This window comes from Chrysemys picta, chromosome 1 (assembly GCF_011386835.1).
Source record: "Chrysemys picta bellii isolate R12L10 chromosome 1, ASM1138683v2, whole genome shotgun sequence".
Lineage (NCBI taxonomy): Eukaryota > Metazoa > Chordata > Testudines > Emydidae > Chrysemys > Chrysemys picta.
In genome coordinates, this window is record NC_088791.1 from 241,210,389 (window position 1) to 241,231,312 (window position 20,924).

Below are 20,924 nucleotides of genomic sequence, written 5' to 3' on the forward strand. Positions count from 1 at the left end.
TGGGAGGCTATTAACTCTAAAATTACAAGACTTGGGTAGTTCATATTACTTCCACTACACTGGACTTGTAGATTGCTTACGGTTTGGGAGAAACAATTGGCAAATCACATGAGATAGATAGATAGATAGATATATACACACAACTATTTTACACAATGGATTGTGAGTTTTTTAAATTATTAGTACAGAACTGATATTAGAATAAACCATTTTGGGATATTGCTTCAGGTTACATAGTGAAAATAGATTTGATATCTTACTCAAATTGAAGGATATTTCATAACTTTTCTAGATGACCAAACTAGTATTTATATAGCTATATACCCACGAAGATTGAGGTAATTTTTGTATGATTCTGAGGATTCATATAAACTTTATTTTAGAGGGTTTTTTATAGTAAATGTAAAAGAAACAATAGCATACAAAAATTGTGTAAAGGTAAATATTTGTCAAAAGGCTGACTCCCCCCCCCTCCCCCCCCGAAGTGGAAAAAAATGAAAGCTTGACATGAGGGATGGTGTGTGGTGGGGCCTGTGAAAAAACTGCACTCAACAGAAACTGATTATTTTAATGATTTATCTAAGATACTACTGCCATATTATCTAAACACCATATTTTGATTAACAATGGTACTAGGTGTAGATTTATTGTGCTGTGGCAGTGCTTCCATTAAGGCTAAACTTAGCCTGGTTTATATAGATTTATGTATGACTAATTTTTATAGATGTAACTTTCTTAATTTTAAAATGCTTAACTTCTATGTACTATAAAAATAATGCAGCATATTTATATAAGTTATTAGTGGTGCTGTTTCTGTACTATATATTATTTCTGGAACTTATAATTTAAACATCTTTTCAAAAGCTATTCGATTAAAAATAGCCTTAAAACTATTCCACAACCTTCAAGAATATTTTGTTTTAAGACATTAAAATCTTTAAGATTATAATCAGATTTTTACAAGTTGATCAGCACACTGTTTTACACATTGTTCTTCAGCTAAAGTATATAGTCCTAAATCTATATAAAAACATTGTTGAGTAAGAAGGCATATGTATTTCCTATGTATCTGAATTACTTGCTTACTATAAAAAGAGAGTATCCCATTACATCTGTTAGATGTGTTTTTGCTTCTTACATCAACACAATTGTCAACTAATATCTGATTGCAAAATCTTTCTTGCTATTAAATATATAAGATACCAAGAACGCAGCTTGATATTTCAGATGCCAAGTGGAGTTTACAGTTCTGGCAGTTGAAGTGAGTTTGACAAGTAAGCTGTTGCGAGTGGATAAATATAGAACCCCACAGTGCCACTTCTAGGAAATTTCTGCCCTACAAGCATTACTATTCTGTAGCGTATGTATCTGTGACAGTTTAAGGCATCCATGCTCTAACAGGGTTTTTTAATTGCTGACATAGATTGGGAGCAATATGGTTGTATAATACTGTTCTATAACAGGGTTATAGTCTAGTCCACCCTTACAATGTTTGTCCAGTCCACCCTTATAATGTTTTTTTTAAAAAAAAGAGAGAGAGTGAAAACTGATACTGGGAGCCCTGGCAGACACCTGTCTTAAGGCACATTTCTCTCAGGTAGATGCACCCTTAGAGTTGTTTTGGCAAATAACATTTTATTTTAACAGCACTGAAAAATTATGCTCTATACCTGAACTTTCAGCCATTGCAAACCCACTTAAATAGATTAAAAATTCTTTTGGAGATGGATCTGCTGTAAATAATCACTTAAATGATTAGTGGGGTGAGGAAGGCGATTCTACCACCAACTCCATAACTACTGGTAATGCAGATCCCTTTTTCTTCTCTCTCTGTATCTCTGTTACTGTCTCCTCACTATCCTTCGACATGGAATTCTTGTAGTAGAGAATGGGTCAGTTTCCTTAGCAGTTTAATCTTTGAAATGTGGAGATTGGCTAAGGTTATATCTTAGTGATAACTACAACATGTCTACATAAATAAAAACACTTCATAAATATTGACTTGTGCCAATGTTATAAATCTGTAATTGATTCTAGAAGGATTTGCTTTTATTTATGGTAGAATTTTAGTAGGCATGTCATTTATTTATTAAGAGAAAATTGAAAAACTACTACTTGTCCTTAGATTCTGGTCATTGGTCAGTCTTTTCCCACCACCGTTTTTCTTCTGCAGCATTTTTTGCATAGATATAACTAGGAATAGTGTCAGTCTGGTGAAGACCACTGAATGCCTTGACTCTGAATGACATATTTTGGGATCATATCTAACTCCATTGACATACAAGATAGGGAGGACTACATCACCAGTTAAAAGAAGAAAACATTAGATTGTAAACTTTGGTCCAAAACCTATTTCTTATTTGAGAAGTTAGTTCCGTTGACTTAAATAAGAATAACGTGAGCATGATTTGACCCTACAGATGTACTAAGTGTACATTCTATACCAGGGCTCTCAAACTCAGTTTACCTTAGGGCCAGTGCCAGTCCTCAAATCCTCCCAGTGGGCCAATAATGTCACTGAAGATGGTGTTCAGAAAAGAAAATGTTTATATTATATTTTTTATTTCAAATTTCTTAGAAATAATAAAACTGTCATACAACTTTATACAATTCTTCGCCTGCCAGAGAGTTTTTAGTGTTTGCCAGACACCTGCCAACACTTCAGTTCTGTCAGTTTGTTGATGTTTGGCCTCAGTGGCAGAGCAGTTGAAATGTTCAGGATTGCAGCAAGGTGTGCATCAGATAGTTGTGTTCGGTATTTTGACTTGTTTATATTCATTATGGAAAAAAGTGATGCTGCCTCCATGGCTGACTCTGCCCGGCGACTAGTGATGGTGTCTCTGTCCGTCTCCCTCAGCCAATGGGAGCTGCGGGGGGCAGTGCCTGCAGCAGACATTGCCGACAGCGTGTCTGCGTGCGTCTCTCCTCCGCGGGCTGCAGTGGGGAGGTTCTCGGGCCGAAGATGAGACCCCTGTTCTATACCCTTAAATTATCAGAATGCTCAGAGGTGTTTGAGAGTATTGAGATGAGGATACATTTAGTTGAAGCAGAGGTACAAAAACAATTATACAGGTGTAAAACTTGTTTTCTTTTTTCATTAACACGTATTCTGTCCTGGCATCAAGGTGTTAGGTTGGGCTCAGCTAGAGACTAGTTTCCCAAATATTTCCTGCTATTAAACCTTACCGAAATACTTTCCATTACATATAGTAACATTTTCACGTTTAGAAAAATCATAAATGTTTTATACTGTTCTGTATTAAGTAGTACACTTTGGGTTTACTGCAAGTGGTTTTAAAACATCTAACTTTAGAGAATCTAAAATGAATGCCATGTTTTATAACATTCCTGTGGAGAGTTTTCTATGCTTCCACAACTAATTTTTATTCTCTAATCCCATTGTTCTCACACTTTGTCCTTTCTCCTTTACTAATTACACTGTACAGCCTGTTATGCAAACCTCTTTTGAAGCTTGGTTTCCTCTTTCATTTTCTCAGCCCCAAGTAATCTCCCTTCTGCCTTAAAGTGGTGACCAGTATTAGGTTGCCTCTGTAAATTGCCTTAGAACTACATGTGCTCTCATTAAGCCCCTTCTGAAGTTATGTTGAGGTCGATAGGCAGTTGAGTAAGTCCTGCCTGGTGCTGCTATGGAGTACCTTGTTAAAAACATGCATTGTAGGGTCACTTAAGCGGCTGTTCTACGTGGATCCTTAATCTGGAAAGAGCCATTCCATTAAAATAACTGTGAATGGCACAGAATATTGGGATGAAGGTATATTTATTTTACCCTGGTTTTAGTTTCTCATTTTTCTATGTGGGATAGTGCTCTAGTGATCTTTAGATGATTGCTTATTTTATTAATTTAAGCTATGGATGCTCATGGTGTGCTGAAGCCAATAGAACCAAGGGCCTTTGTTCTTTAGCAATTACGTTTTATGGGCTTCATCTTGCAATCTGTACTCTGGGTGGAGCCTTGCATCTGTAATGGACCTTATATCAGGCAAATCTGCACCACTGTGGAGTTCCATTATGTGGAATAGCTTGCAGGATAGGAGCCTGAACTAGACCACTACACAAAAATAACTGCATGGTGAATAAATAGGGATAACGAGTGGAGTTTGTGTCTGTGGGAGGGGAGACATCAGTAAACACAAGGATGGAAGTTGCCATTGCATGAAATTTACCCTGTTCAGAGGGCTAGGGTCAGACCTATGAACCACTTATGTGACATATAAATCTGGTGCTGGCCCTCTGCCCTGGGGTGAATTTCACTTACAAAGAGCAGGAGCGAAGGTGAGCAGCAGCTTTCTGTGGTGGCCCCTCCTTTCTTCCCTTCAAAAGATTTGTTGGTTTCTTAGAACTGAGCCAAAATTTAGATTTCCATTTCATTGGAAATTTCAATATTCTTTAAGTGATTGCACATGTCCATTCCATTATAGGTGTTTGTGTGCTCCAGTGCACAGTTGTCAGAGAGTTTTTTTTCCCCCTTAGTGATACCCGTCGGAGTGGCCTAAGTGTCCTCTGCTGCCTTGTGCATGCATAAAGGGAAGACTTGCCCCTGACCCCTCTTCCTTCCTTCCTTCCTATTGCCCATGACGGTTGCTGGAGCTCCCTGTCCTTGCTTCTGCAAGTCTTTAGGTAAGTCCTGTAAATATTACATGTTGTGCAGTTAATTAGTTGTTCGTAAAATAATTGTTGTTTTGTGTGGTGCTGGCACCCGGTCTGGGTAATGGCCTTGGCACTGGACATGTTCTGCACTCTCTGGATTTCAAGCCCTGCCACTCTTGTGGTAAGACAATCCCTAATAGTGACCCTCTCCTCAGCTGCCTTAAGTGCTTGGAGAAAGGCTCACTGAGGGCAGGTCTACAATCCAGCCGGGATCGACGCTCTGAGATTGATCCACCGGCGGTCAATTTAGCGGGTCTAGTAAGAGCCGCCAAATCAACTGCAGATCGCTCTCCAGTCGACACCTGTACTCCACCCCCGATGAGAAGAGTAAGGTAAATCGACGGGATATTTTCTCCCGTCGACCCCAGCGGTATAGACCCTGCGGTAACTTGACCTAAGGTACGTCGACTCCAGCTACGTTATTCATGTAACTGGAGTTCTGTAGCATAGGTCGACTTACCGCGGTAGTGTAGACATAGCCTGAGTGACAAGTGTGCCATTTGTAAGGGCTTTAAGCCCCATTCTAAAAAAGATAGGGGCAGCCAGACTAAAACACCTGTTGCTCAAATCAGCACTGTGTCCTCCATCTGAGTCATCTACCTTGGTCAGGGTACCGAGCACCTTGCCAGTGGCTGCTGGTACCAAGACGCAGCTTGGCATTGCTAATACCAAGGAAGAGGCATCAGAAATACGATTTGGTGCCAGACTCATCAAAAGACACGTAGAGGTTGACCTCTCTAAAGATTCGGGAGTGCATTTGAGGGGAAAGCGCTCCCCAGACTACACTTCTAAATAGGGGAGTTCGTTGATTTTTCAGCCCACTACAGGCCGGTCAAGATTGGCTCCTAAAACACCTTTGTCAGCATCTCCTTGTGCCATGGTTGTACAGACTGTCTTCCCAGTGAGAAACTGTTTAAGGCTGCTCCGGCACATGACCGCATGCACTTATGTGGTCTAGTACACCAGATTGTGTCTCAAGGCTGGTTGTCAGATGTGTATTCTCCAGAAAGGCACCACATAGATACATTAGTGTACATATCAAGTTACATCCTGTCTTCTATAGATTTGTGGATAGACCCAACCAATATCTGCAAGGGAGTTCCTTTCACCCTCAACAATCTCATACCTTAGTCATGGATGCCTGGGTTGCGGGAGCTCACTTGGGGCCCCTACAGACGCAAGGTGTCTGGTCTCCCCAAGATCTCAGTCTACACACACACATCAGAAAGTTGCGGGCTATCCAATTAGCTTGAATAGTGTTCCTTCCTTGCGTCAGGGGGCGGGTGTATTGGTGCTGACCAATAATATGACTGCTGTGTTTTATATAAACAAGCAGTAGAGAGACGGGTCTGCTCTACTTTGTCAGGAAACAGTACTATTCTGGGACTTCTGCAATGGCAACTCTGTTTCTGAAAGTGGCTTACTACTTGGGGGTTCAGAAATATGCTGACAGATCGCCTGAGCAGGATATTTATCAATCACCTTGGTGAGACATAGAAAATCCATTTTCCAGCTTTGGGGAAAGCTGTTTGTTTGCAACAAAGGACAGTGCAAAATGTTACCAGTTCTTTTCCGGAGCGGGACACAGCCTGGGTTCATTGACAGAGGCTTTTCTACTGGTCTGCTGTATGCTTTCCCCCTTAATCTGTCCTCTATCCAAAGTTCTGTGCAAGGTTATACAGGACAAGGCCTGTTTTATACTGATCACCTAGTTAGCTGTGTCAGCATTCCACCCTTCTGTGGATGACTGTTCCCTTTTTTCCAACCCAATCTCACTATAAGGGGTTGAGCAGACTGTTTCCACATGTACGGAACTCTATTGCAGTGGTCTCCAAAGTGGGGTGCGTGCAAGAGGATCCTTCGGGGGGTTCGTGGCAGGAGGAGCAGTTCTGGCAGCTTTTTTTTTTTTTTTTTTTTTTTGCTTCGGCAGTTTGGGCGGGAGTCTGAGCGTTTTGTTTTGTTTTTTTGCTTGGGGTGGCAAAAATGGTAGAGCTGGCCCTGCAACGTAGCGGGGGGGTGTGTGCTCAAAATTTTTTTACTGATAGGGGTGCGCGATCAAAAAAGTTTGGAGACCACTCTATTGCAGCATGGAGCCTGAATCTAGTCTTAACAAAGCTGATTAGTTCTCCCTCTCAAGCCTCTGATGACCTGCTCTGTTGCATCATTCAGTGAAGGTAGAGCTTTTAGTAGCCATCAGGCAGAAGACTGGTAGAGTTGAGGATGCTAGTATCAGATCCTCCACATACTGTTTTTTTATGCAGATAAAATCAGTAAAAAAGCTTTCTTACAAAAATGGCTTCCTCTTTTCATATCAACCAAGCAATTTTCTTACCAACCTTCTTCCCAAAGCCTCATGGTAATACATGGGAGGAGAGAATGCATACTCTAGGTGTTCTTCTAACACTGCTTTAGCAGTTTTATCTGGAACAATTACATTTTTCAGGTTTGTCTCAATTGTTCATTGCTTTTGTGGACAAAATGAAGGGCAGTCCTGTTTCCATGCAGAGGATTTCATCATGAATATCTGGTTGTATTTGCCTGTATTACCAGTTTGCTAGCATGAAGCCACCAGATTGAGTGTTTGGCTAGATTCCAAGCAACCTCTGCAGAATTTCTGGCTAACATGCCAATATGAGACATTTGCAATGCGGCAACCGGGTTGTTATGTAATACGTTTGCCTCTCACTGCACAATCTCTCAACAATCTAGAGATGATGCTAAATTTTAACGAGTGGTCCTTAAGTTCCTGTTCCAAACCCAGCTCTAGTTGGTACTGCTTGTGAGTCTCTTACAATGGAATGGATGTGCAATCATTTCTGTATCTATAATCTTTCTGTATCTATTGTTCTTGAAGATGTGTTGCACATGTCCATTTCATGACCCACCCTCCTTACCTCTCTATTGGAGTTTTTCCAGTAAGAAGGAGGTGGGAGGGCAGGCGGATGACCGGTGGCTTGGCCCTTTATGCCTGTGCATAGTGCATCAAGTAGCAGAAGGCACTAGGCTGCCCTGACAGATACCACCAAGAGAGAGACTCTCTGACAACAATGCACTGAAGTGCACAAACACCTACAGTGGACTAGACATGCGCAAGATGTCTTGAAGAACAATAGGTATGGAAAGGTTAGTAACTGAGGTTTTTTTCACATTTGTTTTTCTTCTGAATCAAGGCAAAAAAATCAAAATGTTGCTTTTTTTGGCTGAATGACAAGTTCTGTAAAATTTTAATTTGTAAACAAAAAAAAACAAAAAAATTAATTTTGACATTTCCATTTTTGATCAGAACAAAATGTTTTGACATTCCTAAAATGAAATGTTACGGTATGTTAACAGAACTGAGATGTTTTGTGTTGGTTTGACGTTAAACTGCATCTACTAATGGTGCTGCAGTGCCTCGTGTGTGTTGTAGTTCTGATGCCTCATGCTGTCACTGTTGACTATGGCTTGGCTACCTGGCCTGACAGCATCTACCATGAGGCACCACATTGTTAGTAAGTGAAGCTGCAGTCTACCTTGGGAGATATAGGCTGACCAGGGAACCCTGCCCAAAGGATAGAATGGTGGCATGAATCACCGAACTACAAATGTAGCTAATGTCAGATTGACTCCAAACAAAATGCATTGGTTCAATTCAACAAGCCAAATTGTTCTTGATTTGGGCTGGATCAAGAAAATCTAAACAAATAATTTCAGCAGAATCAAAATTTTCCCATTGCAAATTTATATTTTGCAGAAATTTCATTTTATATCAAAATCACTTTGACAGTAAATATCTGACCAGTTCTATTTGTGATCTTCTATCTACGTCCCTCTCAGTTTAGTGTCCCTCTTTAATTATTTTCCTCACCCAAACCCTTCCTCCTATTATTAAGAACTATCTTTAATCTTTTGGCAGTCACTTAAATGTAGCCTGGAATTTTTACCTCCCAGATGTTCTTCAGTATCTTTAGCTACAGCTTCTGATTGTGAGGCTCATGTGTAAGATTGGAGGTTTCAACCTGCAATTGGCTGAGTGGAAAAAGGAGGGCAAGCTGGAGATCAAGAATCCTGATCTAACACCTCTTAGGAAGAAGAGACAAGGATATATAAGTTGTACTCCATAACCCCGTGTGTGTGTGTGAGAATGGTTTGTAGATCTTGTTTTTAAAGTAATCTTACTGTCTTTGTATGTGTTTCTGATGAAAAGTATGCACAATGTAGATTGCTGAGTCATTGTCTCCTCCCATCAACTATTTACATGTCTTGACCCCTCCCATCAGTTATTTACATGTCTTCAGTTTGTCCTTGGACCAGAAAGCAGCAGAAAAGTCATTTTCACATAAACTCACAGGGTGAGTAAACTTGCTCATGGAGGAAGGGCTTTAATTTTCCTTTGGTATGTAATTTTTTATAATTGTGTGGACTAACAGAATGTGCTCAGCTAAGATTGATCACTGATGTGTGAAATGACAATTACAGCAATGGAGAGTTTTCTGAGGTGAATAATATATTTTCATGTATAGCTCACAGGAGTGAGTTTAATATGCTGAAGGCCACATTTTCTATTCCCTGTTATTGAAATTTAGTGCTCTTGATCACCTTGCTTAACTTAATCCAAAGCTTTATCTGGAAAATGTTCAAGAAAAAAGCGTCAAACAAGATAGCAATATTCTTGGAATATGGGAAGAATTATCTTTAAATATAAAATTTATGTACAGAGGCTTGAAAAAAATGTAAGGAACACCTGGTAGCTCAGTGGCCTCCAAATTGTGAGGCATGTCCCCCCAGGGGGGCACAGAGGAATGTTCGGGGAAGGGGGAGTGATGGAGCCTGGGCCAGCCCCCATGGAGGGTGGGGAGGGAGCACTACCCGGCCCTGCCACGCCCCCACCCACAGCTGCAGCCCCCACCTGGGTCCCCGGATCCCGGCCCCTGACCACAGCCCCACTCCCGGCCCTGGCTCCTGACCGCAGCTCCTGGAGGGGCGGAGGTGGTGGAAAGATTACATTACAAGTAAGGGGGGGGTGACATAAAAAGTTTGGAGAACACTATGGTAGCTTGAGGCTAAACCTGTTAAGAGTGCAAAATAGCTTTGTCACCACATACTTTGAGATTTAAAGGAATAAAATAGCTGTGTACTGTGTCTAATTATAACATTGACAGTTTTTAAAATTTAATATATGGTTTTAAATGAAATTTCCTGCTTCTTTTCCACTGGATACAGGATATTTATCTTCTACTTAGACAGCATTGCTTATCTTTCTATCCATATCTTGCATGAATCTCTCATTAGAGGATTGCTACCAAACTGACGTTAGGTGCTTAAGGATTGAGTGTATTTCCATTATTCTCCATTTATGGGACTGATTTTGGTTTTGCTTCAGCTCAAGGTCACCAGTGGAATTCTTCAACCATTCTGTGAACTGAATTAAAATATGAATCAATACAAGCGTGTGTGCGCCAATTCACTTGAACTACCCTTCTTAGAATTGGATTTAATGCTACAGTAAGAAAAGTACTTCTCTATGGATGGGAATAAAGAAAATGTTGGTTAAAGTAAAAGCAGTTATAGCTGAGAATCAAGTTTCCTACAAATCCTAACATAGGAATTGCCATCCTAGTGTAACCCTTCTGCCAGGTGGAGTCGGCAGCAACGAGGGCCGGGTTCAATATCTAGGGGGCTTTTTTATTAATACAACACAGAACCGGCTCAAGCCCAACCAGTAGTCTGGGACAATTGCACACTACCTCTGGCGCCTCTACGAGGCAATACTTCCCCTCTTACAAACACTGAGTCTGTGTATAGAAAAGAAAACTTTTAATAAAAAGGAGAAAGGTACCCGACATTCATTTGGGAAAACACCACAAGCATGATTTGAAAACACGACCATGAGCAAAAAACCCACTCCGAGTATGTTGGGCAGTGTCCTTTTGCTCAGTTTCTCACGTTGAGGTGTGAAAGCCTACTCACAGTTGTCGTCTCTGGTCAGCGAAGACCCAGAGTTAAGAGTTGCATTTGTGTGAGTTCACTTCCAATGGGTGGGGGTGGAGGCATCACTATGCCTCGGTTGCTGCTGCCATGCCATTCACTCTACAGCTGCATTGCTGCCTGCCGTCATTCCTCCGCTGTGTTGGTGTGCCGTGAGTTGTTGTGTCGTCATCATCCGTTCTGCCACTGGCTGCTGTGTTGTCATTCACGCCGCCACCGGTCTTTCTATTGCAATCTCTGCTCTGTCTTGAAGTCCTACCACTTAACACAGCTCTCAGTGGGAGAGTCTCACTGCTAGTGCAGGCTGGGTAGTCTTTCACTGTAGACACTGTCCCATAGCAGGCTTACACCTAAACTTGGTTATCAGTGATTTCAGCTCTAGTGATCTGTAACAAAACAAAAGACTCTTCAGTTGAGTCTAACCAGCTTTGTCATTAAACAGGGGAGAGGGGGAGGGTCAGATGGTGTCTACTCCGTCATGCTGTGCACCTAGGCAGAGTAAGCATGTCTGTGCAAACAAGATCGGTTCCTGAAGCCTTTTTTCCCAGCTCATCATTATATGCCAGGGGAGAGCACATTCAGAACCTGCTTACACTAGATCAGCCCAGTTGTCCATCCAATCCAGTATTCAATCTCTAAAAGTGGCTACCACTAATGACTTCAGAGAAAGGTGGAAGAAACCCAGCACTAGACATATATGAAATAATCTGCCCCCAGGGAAAGCTAGTTCCTAACTCCCATTAGCTAGAGGTTGGTTAATGTCCTGTAGTGTGACTCTTTAAGTCCCTTTCAAAACTTTCTTTTGTTTCTTAAAAACATTCTCTTATATCTCTGGAAATCTGTTTTGCTGGCACTGATGCAATTACACCCATGAGAGCCTTAGTGTAGACAAGGCACACACATTTTTACCATTGTGACTTCTAGACTTGTCCTGAGCAAAGTTAGATAACACAGTAGTAAAAGCACTTGTATTCTATCTACACTTCTGCTTCCACAGTTGCTACTACCAGTGAGCTGTGCCAATGGAAATGCAGTGGTGAGAGATTTCCTGAAAAACACAAGGGTAGACATAGCTTTAATATCCACAGGGTTTTTCCTTTTGCAGATGAGATGAAGTACAAATTAAAGATTCCTTGAAGTACAAATTAAAGATTCCAAAACACTGACTCCGTGCAATGGTGGGTAAAGAGGGAAGAGATTCTTATGAGTATTTACTTCCTTGTAGACTATAATGATCTTGCATGACAAGATTAGAGAGCTTTGTCTTATCTAGGCTTGCCATTCCTACAGTGGATTTTACCTCTCTGGAGCAGGTCTAGACCTGTCCAACACTAAACAGAGGCTTGGCTTCCTCTATATGAAAAGTCTCCAGTTCCATGTGCCTCCTGGCAGCAGCAACAAGTGGTGTCTAGATATGGTCATTCTCAAACTAGAGTATATAGGAAACCTTCTAAACTGCTAATTTGACTCAAAATTTTCTTCCTTTTGTTTTCTCTTGCTAGGAAGCTTACAGGGGTTTTAGCTTACATTCTGACTCCAGTGGAATTTTGCTTTACAGAGTACAGTAGCCTTTCCTCCTCTCCCACTTACCTCATCCCCAAGCTCAGCGTGCCTGAAAAGCCCAGTAAGAATGAAAAAGGTACTTTCTCTGCTCTCCTCCCCAAACCTTACCAGGTTAGAGGAGTGTTCTGTATTCTTTACTCTTGGAAGCCTCTTCCTGACTGTTTCAGCTTCTAGATTCAGCTCCTCTGGATTTTAGCATCTGCACTGGTAGCACAGTGCATATCGTACCTGGGGACAAGAGCACTGGCTGTCTCCTGGTGGCTTTTACAGCAGGCTTTTACTCTGGCATCACCCAAGGAGATTCAGGCAGCAGCTCCACTCTGGGTTGACTGGAGGACTCAGCAGCTTAAGTGGCTCTCAGCTTTGCAGTAGACACTGGCACTACCACCTTTTGTGGAATCTGGACAAGCACTATAGCAGTTCCAATGGATCAGTTGGTGTACTACCTTTTGGCACCCACCTCAATTGCTGCTGCCAAAAGTTTGTTCTTCAGCTACTCACCAATGTTTCATTTCTGCTGGAGAGGAAGTGCTTTTCCTCAGTGGTACACTTCCGTTTCGCTACCTAGCAGCCCCATCCATTGAAGCCCTGCAATAGCTCATGGTGACCTCTAAGGATATGGCAGTCCAGTGAGCAGCAATGAATCTCTGAGCCCAGGTCGACAGATTTGGGTTTAGGGGCTTGGGCTACCGCTCTAAAAACAACGGGGTAGTCATTGCAGCTCCGACTGGAACTGAGGCTCTGAAGCCTAGGGAGGGGGTGGATTTCAGAGCCTGAGCTCCATTCTGAGCTGCAGTGTCTACACAGCTATTTTTAGCACGATAGCCAGAGCCCCAGTTTCTCAACTGGAGTTCAGACACTTGCTGCCGCAGGCTGCGTAAACATACCCTAGTAGATCCCAATACATTTGTCTGTGGCTTTCCATCTCAGGCTTCCCAGCCACCTTCTGTCTTGGAGATAATGCAGATATAACCTGTTTTCAAACAAGGTGCCTCACACAACCTGCCCAGTTGGAATCAGACCATTGCCTTGACTAGTTTTCCTTTGAAAGCTGAGGGCCCAAAGTGTGTCAAGTAGCACCTCTCTCAATCTCTCCTTAGATGAGCCTTTCCCAAAAACCTATGCCAAAACTAAGCATCTCACCCAGAGGAGTCCTTGTCAGGAGAGTTCTCACTCACTGCCAAACTCTGTTCTTAGGGTGCCAAGACCGTTCCCAGCTCAATCCAAAGAAGCAGCCTAAGCAAGTCCTATGGTAGGAAGCTTTTATCCCTTGGAAAAGGGAATAACTATTTCACAGTAACTCAGGGTGTGCTTCTATTGGAGAAGGACAGATATGTAAAATTTTACTGGTGCAGCTTTTGAGTGTAGGCCAGGCCTAAAGCCAGAGGGGCTTTATTCACCACTGCTTTACACCTTGTGAAGTCATTTACACCTGCCAAGTGAATGTGAAATCGGTGAAATTGTTGTCCTGTCGGAGTGTTAGCATTTTTCATGCACTTTGCACCTTTGAGCATAGACTATAAGGCAGAGAAAAATAAGGCTCAAAAGTTTTGTTTACTTTCATGAGAAATCTTAGGAGGAGCAGTTACTTCTAACTATCCCTGCATAGACGATTTCATGATAATGTTATAGCGTAATATTTAAAAGACAGGGAGACTGGCATACAGATATTTTAAACGGAAAGAAAGTGAGCTCTTTTGCTGGCTGAAATAATCATCTATAGTCTCTCAGCTCAGTCATTTGATCTACAGTCCTACTTTAATGGAAGACTATAGCTAGAGAGCAGCCTCTTCATCCTCCCATAAGAATTTCTACTTGTAAGCAACCTTTCAAATACAAGTATCAAGTGATTTATGATAAAGCGAAATGATCTTTTCTATAAAGTTTAGATTTTCTGCATGATGCAGGTCGATAAAATGGCAAATTACAGTCCATTAAGAGAAATACCATTGAAAAGCACTTTCTGGAGACAGAAAATTCCCAGAAAGCACATCATGTATGGATATTTGAAAATATCTGAATAATAGGTATGGGGGGGGGGGGGGAGGAAAGATTTCTACATATCACATTGTCCTTCACATTCTATACCTAAGAGCTCCAATTATTCTGATTAGCAAAGTATATTTACGGAAGGAAGGTTCACTTTCAACTACTAAATTGGTTCTTAATTGCACTATTTGGGGCTGTAGATGTTTTATATTCATAATCATCTCACAATTTAGTTTATATAACTAAAGATAATTTATAACATGATTCTCTTTTTTTTCCAAACAGGAAAAACTGATCATTGTAAGCAGCAATGTATACATGGTTGATGGCCAGCTATTTGATAGACATGAGGAGTGGGTGGCAATTAGATTATGCAAACAAGCTATTTTGGAAAACAGAATGGCAGAAATAAATGAAGTAGTTTAATAAACAGTGTTAAAGGGACATCTTTCACTGCACAGGGCTTGGATATGGCTTTTCTAAACTGAAGTGTTCTAAGCGATTTATTGCATTATAAACAGATAACTTAGCTGAGTGTCAAATGTTCCTCCGTTGTTTCATCAGCAGGAAAATTAAATGTGGTCCAGGTAGTGAGATTATAATGGTTCAGTATAGCTGGGAACCCACTCCCCCAGTGCAGAAATGTTGAGGGGGAAAATGCCTCACTACATCACCCAGTAAAATAAATACTATATAGAGGTGTATGATATAGCAGTGACTAAAACCAGGAGAAAAATATAAGAATACCGCGAAGTTCATGTTCTAATTACAGCTTTTGCAAAAATCCAAAATAAATACCAAGAACAATAAGCAGTTTGATTAACTGCCACTCATGGTGCAAGTTGAATAGGAAAAGGCAAGCCTATGTATTACCATAAGATATATGGCATTTAGAATACTTTTGCATGTGTAAGGTTTGTCAAATATTGTTAAACTATCGATTAGTAATTTCTTAATTAATTTTACTGTTTGGTACAATGGTAACTGTTTAGAATATAGATATTCAGGCCTGTCTGTAAAGGTCTATACTTCAGGAACTTAGGTGTATTTTTATCACTTAGCTAGTTACAGGGGTATAAAAACAAAGAATCAAAATCACAGTCCGCCTGTGCAGAGGCCGTCTCTCACTAGGATAGTCTGAGGCCTTGTTCTTAGGCCAAGGCCTTTGGCTAAGCAGTAGAGGCAGCCATAAGCTGGGAAGCGAACGGTCACAGTGAAATAAGGTGCTATTGGGCTGATAGGAAGACGATCCTGTCCTGATAGTGCCCATCACCACCAGATAAAGAAACAGATCTTAAGATGGTTAAAGAAAACTTAGTTTGATAGCATTCTGTCTGGCAAGAAATCACTTACCAATCGTTGTGAAACCCTCATTTCTTTTGTATTGTTTTATTTTTATGGCCCCCACTTTTCTATTGTTAATCTATCTGGTTCTCTAATTGTTTCTGTCTGCTGTATAATTAATTTTGCTAGGTGTAAGTTAATTAGGGGAGTGGGATATAATTGGTTAGAGAATTATGTTACCATATGTTAGGATTGGTTAGTTAAATTTCAGGAAACTGATTGGTTAAGGTATAGCTGAGAATATTACTATATAAAATGTGGTCAAACAGGAAGGGGGGGGGGGAAATTGGAATCTTGTTTGCTAAGGGGCGGGGAACAGGATTAGAGATTAGGGACACAGGCAAGGCTCTGTGGCATCAGAGCTGGGAAAGGGTACGCGGGGTAAATACTCTGCGGCATCAGAGCTGGGAATGGAACGCTGGGGAACAGACTCTATTGGTATATAGAGATAAGCCTGACTGGTGTGAAAGGCTTCGGAATATGCTTGCTTGGAAACTAACCCCAACAAACATCTCATTGTTTGCACTTCAGACTTCTGGTCTTCTGCTTTCTGTCTACGTGACAAGAACCAAGGGAGAGGGTGAAAGGAAAGCCCTCTAACAGTAACATTTAAAAATAAATACAATTTTCATCATTCTTGTTGACTACCACATTTTCATACCATATATTACCGTCTCATAGTTGTGCTATAAAATTGACTCCATTCTGCAATCAGCAGGTTCTCTCAGGTCTCCTGAGGGAATCCCTAACTCATTTAAGGATGGTATTGTGGTTAAGGCATTGGACTGGGACTCAGGAAAGCTGAGCTCAATGTCCAGTTCTGCCACAGAATTCCTGTATGACCATGGAATACTCTCAAAGCCTCTGTGCTTCAGTTCCTCATCTAAGAAATGGGGATAATACTTCCCTACCACATAATGGTTTTATGTCCAGGTAAAGAGCTAGAAAGATAGGTAGATTTACCAGGTTGGCAATGGTCACATCAAGCACAGGAAGCATGATGCAAAGCAATTTAAGTTTAGATACACCTCTACCCCGATATAACGCTGTCCTCGGGAGCCAAAAAATCTTACCGCATTATAGGTGAAACGGTGTTATATTGAACTTGCTTTGATCCACTGGAGTGTGCAGCCCCGCCCCCCCGGAGCGCTGCTTTACCGTGTTATATCCGAATTCGTGTTATATCGGGTTGTGTTATATTGGGGTAGAGGTGTAATAGAAATATTATCAATGCTTGGAATCTCTCATTTATTCAATTGCTCTCACTGTGACTTAACATTCTTCTTAACTGGATGAAGGAGGGTGCCATATGAATATCCCAGGAAGCCATAGCCTTGCTGATTCTGGGCTCAGAGCAGCTTGGATGGATGGGCTTTTTTCCCTAGGGTTGAAGTCTGAGAGCTCACCCTCCTCTGATGTGAAAGATGACGAGAAGGGTTGGTGACTAAGAATGTCTTGCACATTATCCTCTCTTATATTTCCTTCAGTCCAAGAACCTCATATAGTTACAATATGTTGTACAGTAAATCCACTGAGTAAACAAACTAGTCATATGTCCGTCTCACCTCCCAATTCATTGATACAACCGCTATTTTCATTCATACCTATCCTTCTAAAAATCTGCCTCCACTCAGAATGAAATAAACCGAAGTATTTTTGGAAAATCTTCTTAAATAAATGGATAATAAATACTTTGAGTAGCAGCTTGTTGACTCCACGACTAGTTCCAACGTTTTCAGAATTCATGGATGCTGGACCTTCTTACCATGTGATTAAAACATTCTTTGATTATGCTGGATGGTTTAAATTCACTGAACCGAGTATCTCACAAGTAGTTCAGGCCAGATATTTCAGGAACTTCTTTTAACAGTTGCTAAACACAAATGGAGTCAATTAAAAACATCTGACCGCTTGGGATCAAAACTCATGTAGAACTCTCGGTGTAAAAACCTCATTTAAATAGTTTATTTTTTAATAGTGTAATCCAGTATTGAAAAAAATAACAGAAATTTACCATCCTGAGGCCTTGGTCCATTAGCCAGCATAGAAAGTACCTGTGCTGCTAGACATTTGTGGACTGTTTTTTGTGTAATATATTTAATGGTTATTTATTGTCAATCAACTTTAATTAAATTAACAAAATGTAACTTTGTATCTTTCTTTTCTTATACATCTTTCCCTGGATGCGCTGTGCTTTTTCTTTCCTGCTCAAATTTATAGTGTCTCTCTTCATGCTACTTCTGCAGTGTCCATTTTCTCCTCCCTTCTATCTCCATATTCCCTGTTATTTATCTCTCCCCTACACTGTTTGCTACCTCTTTCCCTATGTTTTGTTTCTCCTTTCCTACTTCTCCTACCAAAATCTATCTCCTTTGAGTTATCACATTCATCTCTCCACCTACCATTCCCTCTAGCACAAAGGGTTTGAAAATATTACAAGATACCTAATAGCCAGATGACTAAACCTGCTCTCTGAGCAAACATTGATATGAAAGGTGGGGATGGGTAAGTGCTTTTAGAAGCAATACTCAATTGAGAAACTCAGCCCCTCTCACCCAGAGGTGCTGGAGTTCCTGCTAAGGTGCTGTTCTTAGACTCCTCCCGTTCATCTTTCATGTTGGCTTCTGGATAGTACTGTAGTTTTCTGACACATTTTACACATTGAGACACATGTCCTTCTGGAAGGAAGAAGGAGCTTTCTCTCTCTCTGTTTAGCATGAATCTGTAACCCTGCAGCTTTTTGGATGTTGTTAGTGTTCATCTATTACTTCACCACTCCCAGATGCTAGATGGTGAGGTGTGTATTTCTACTATTTTAATACCTTTTAACTTTTTGGCTAGTCCAAGGAAGAATGTATTCTCTGCTTTTACCTCTCACCTTCCCTCCATTTTATAGCTCCACTGCTGCTCAGAGTGAAAACAACTGTGTTTTTGTTTGTCATTTTTACTGCTGCACACAGGGTTACAAATAGAGGCAGTGAAATGTGACAAAACTGGTCAGTTTTCACTTTGATGCAGCAGAAGCAGCACTAATACTGTGTGTCTTCCAATACTATATTGGGTTACACTTGGTTTAAAAGGTTTTCTTTGCACCCATAAGGATTTGAAGCTTTTGCCTTTTTGCGGGCGGGGGGGGGGGGTAATGAAAGATTATTCAGTAGAAGCCAATGACACTTGTTCAGGAATTTGTCATAAGTGAGAGAGGGTCTTTCAAGTGTTAGTGTGAAAGTTTTGCCATTGACTTTAGTGGGTCAGAATTTTGCCCTCTCTGTAGTCACTTCAAAGAAGTTGTTGTTTTATATAAATATGCATACAGGCAGTCTTTGAAGTATGTGTATTGTACTTATTACTCTATCTGCTCCTTCAATACATGTGTATACTTACAAAAGGCATATTATTTACTTCATAATTTGGCATAATAAACTAACAATTACTGTAGCTCATAACAGTCGAGTCATGTAAGTACATATTCAGATACTTTAAAACACTCATATTGCATACTTTGATGCTGGCCAAGGATTGTGCTATTTCAACAGCTTTCCAGAAAGTCCTCCCACTATGTGAATTAAAATATCCCTCGGCAGAATACTCTCAAAGGGCAGATGAAGAAACAGTTCTTGTCCTCTGTTGAGGTGATTCTCCCTCCCCGGAGGTGCCAAAAAGCTTTGCTTGTTCAAGCAGAGGAAATTTGCACCTTATTGTATCAGCTGTATTGAATTTTTCCCTTGAACTATAGATGCTTATTTGGATTTGTTAGTATATTATTTGGATCTGTAATTATACCCTATTAATTTGCAGAATGGAGATCTCATGTTAATGTGTTAATTTTTCTTTTAAAGGCAGACACAATCAGCTATTAAACTACAAAACTGAAATCAGTATGAGAAGCTTAGCTTTTGTTTTTTAAAGCTTCTGACTTTTAGCTTTGCATTATAGATATGTAGCTCTATCTTCATAAAATGATACTAATTGTCAACAATAGGTGCATAAAATTCATCACTAAGATAATTTTGTGTTAGAATTTTTTAATGGATTATTGAGACAAAATATTAAGATCTCCTTTTTTTCATTTCAAATGGGAACCTAATATGGATGAATACTGTCTGCTGAAGATATCTCTGTATCATTCATCATTGTTCCAGAAAACTTGAAATACTGAACGTTAATTTACATTTCAGAATCTGTTGTTAATTCGGTTGATGAGCAAGGAAGATAAGATATTTTAGTTGAACAAATGGTAGTTCATATACTTAAACACACAATCTTTTCTGTCGACTTTGTGACATTTCAAGGCTATTTCTTTCTTTAGGACTTTGTATTGAATTGGTGGCTGTGGGTGAATGATAATGAAAGGTAGCTCATTGGAGCTCATAAGGAGGCAAAACTGGAATTTACAATTACAGATTCTACAATATACATTTTACACATAAAACATTGAATAAAATAATGGTGAACCCTATTAACACTGTTCAAACACATAGACCATTTTAATACAGTACAGTAATACAGGATAACAGTGTCAATTACATTAAACTTAGGTAAGGGTGGCAGCTGGCTTTTCGGTGGCTGGCTTTTTGGTTGCTGAAGTCTTAAAAAAGGATTTTATTGACCTCTGTTCTTCTGCATGAATATTTGAACGATAGATCTCCCTGTAGCAAGCCACTGCATCATTGAGAGCCCTGGAGACTTAGGACAGGAAGCCAGGAGACTGCCAGTGTCATCCTCATCGTTGTCCTTGCTTTCTTCGGATATTCGTTGTTGGTCCAGCTCAATCAGTTCCTCATATGCCAGTTGCTCAGCATGAGACTCCTCAACAACTCCTGTACATCCTCCTCTTCCACCTCCTCGAAGCCGACATCCTTCTCCAACTTGACAATTTCTTGCTCGAGAGCAGGAACAGCATCAAATCCCATGAAGCTGTGGACAGCATCTGGCCATGCATGGCACCAAACGCCTTTCATACATTGCGAAGTGACCTCTTCCCACGATGCATCAATGTTTTCCATGCTGTTTAAGATGTTATAGGACTTCCAAAACTCCTTTACACTGGGCTTTCCTTCATCTTCCGTCTCCTTAATCAGCATGGAGAATGTCCTCCATAGGTAATAAGCCTTGAACGTGGCCGGCGGATGCAAGTACAGTACTGTACTGTACAATAGGGAAATGTGTTCCAATTCACGTCGGTCTTGATCTGTGGATCAAGACCAACATAAATCAGAACATGTTCCCCTATTGATTAGCGACGGATATCCAAAACAACAGATAACGGGGGGATGTGTACCGGGGACCTCCTGTTGTCCTATCAGGCGAGGATGGATGAGCCTGGTGAAGGGGAAGGGAATTCGGGTAAGTATGTGGATGCGTTTTTCTTTAAAATATTCAAATTTAAAGAT

At 40.7% G+C, this 20,924-nt stretch overlaps 1 protein-coding gene across 10 annotated transcripts in view; it reads left to right on the forward strand.

The window, feature by feature from the left end:
* NCK2 (NCK adaptor protein 2) overlaps positions 1-20,924 on the forward strand; it is a 157,861-nt gene that overhangs the window by 13,464 nt on the left and 123,473 nt on the right. For 2 of the 10 annotated variants that reach the window (XM_042854434.2, XM_042854427.2), the window contains exon 2: positions 4,492-4,638. The exons of the other annotated variants lie outside the window; for them this stretch is intronic. The gene's annotated coding sequence lies outside the window, so the exon portion shown is untranslated. The remainder of the gene's footprint in view (positions 1-4,491; positions 4,639-20,924) is intronic. 10 annotated transcript variants of the gene reach the window in all.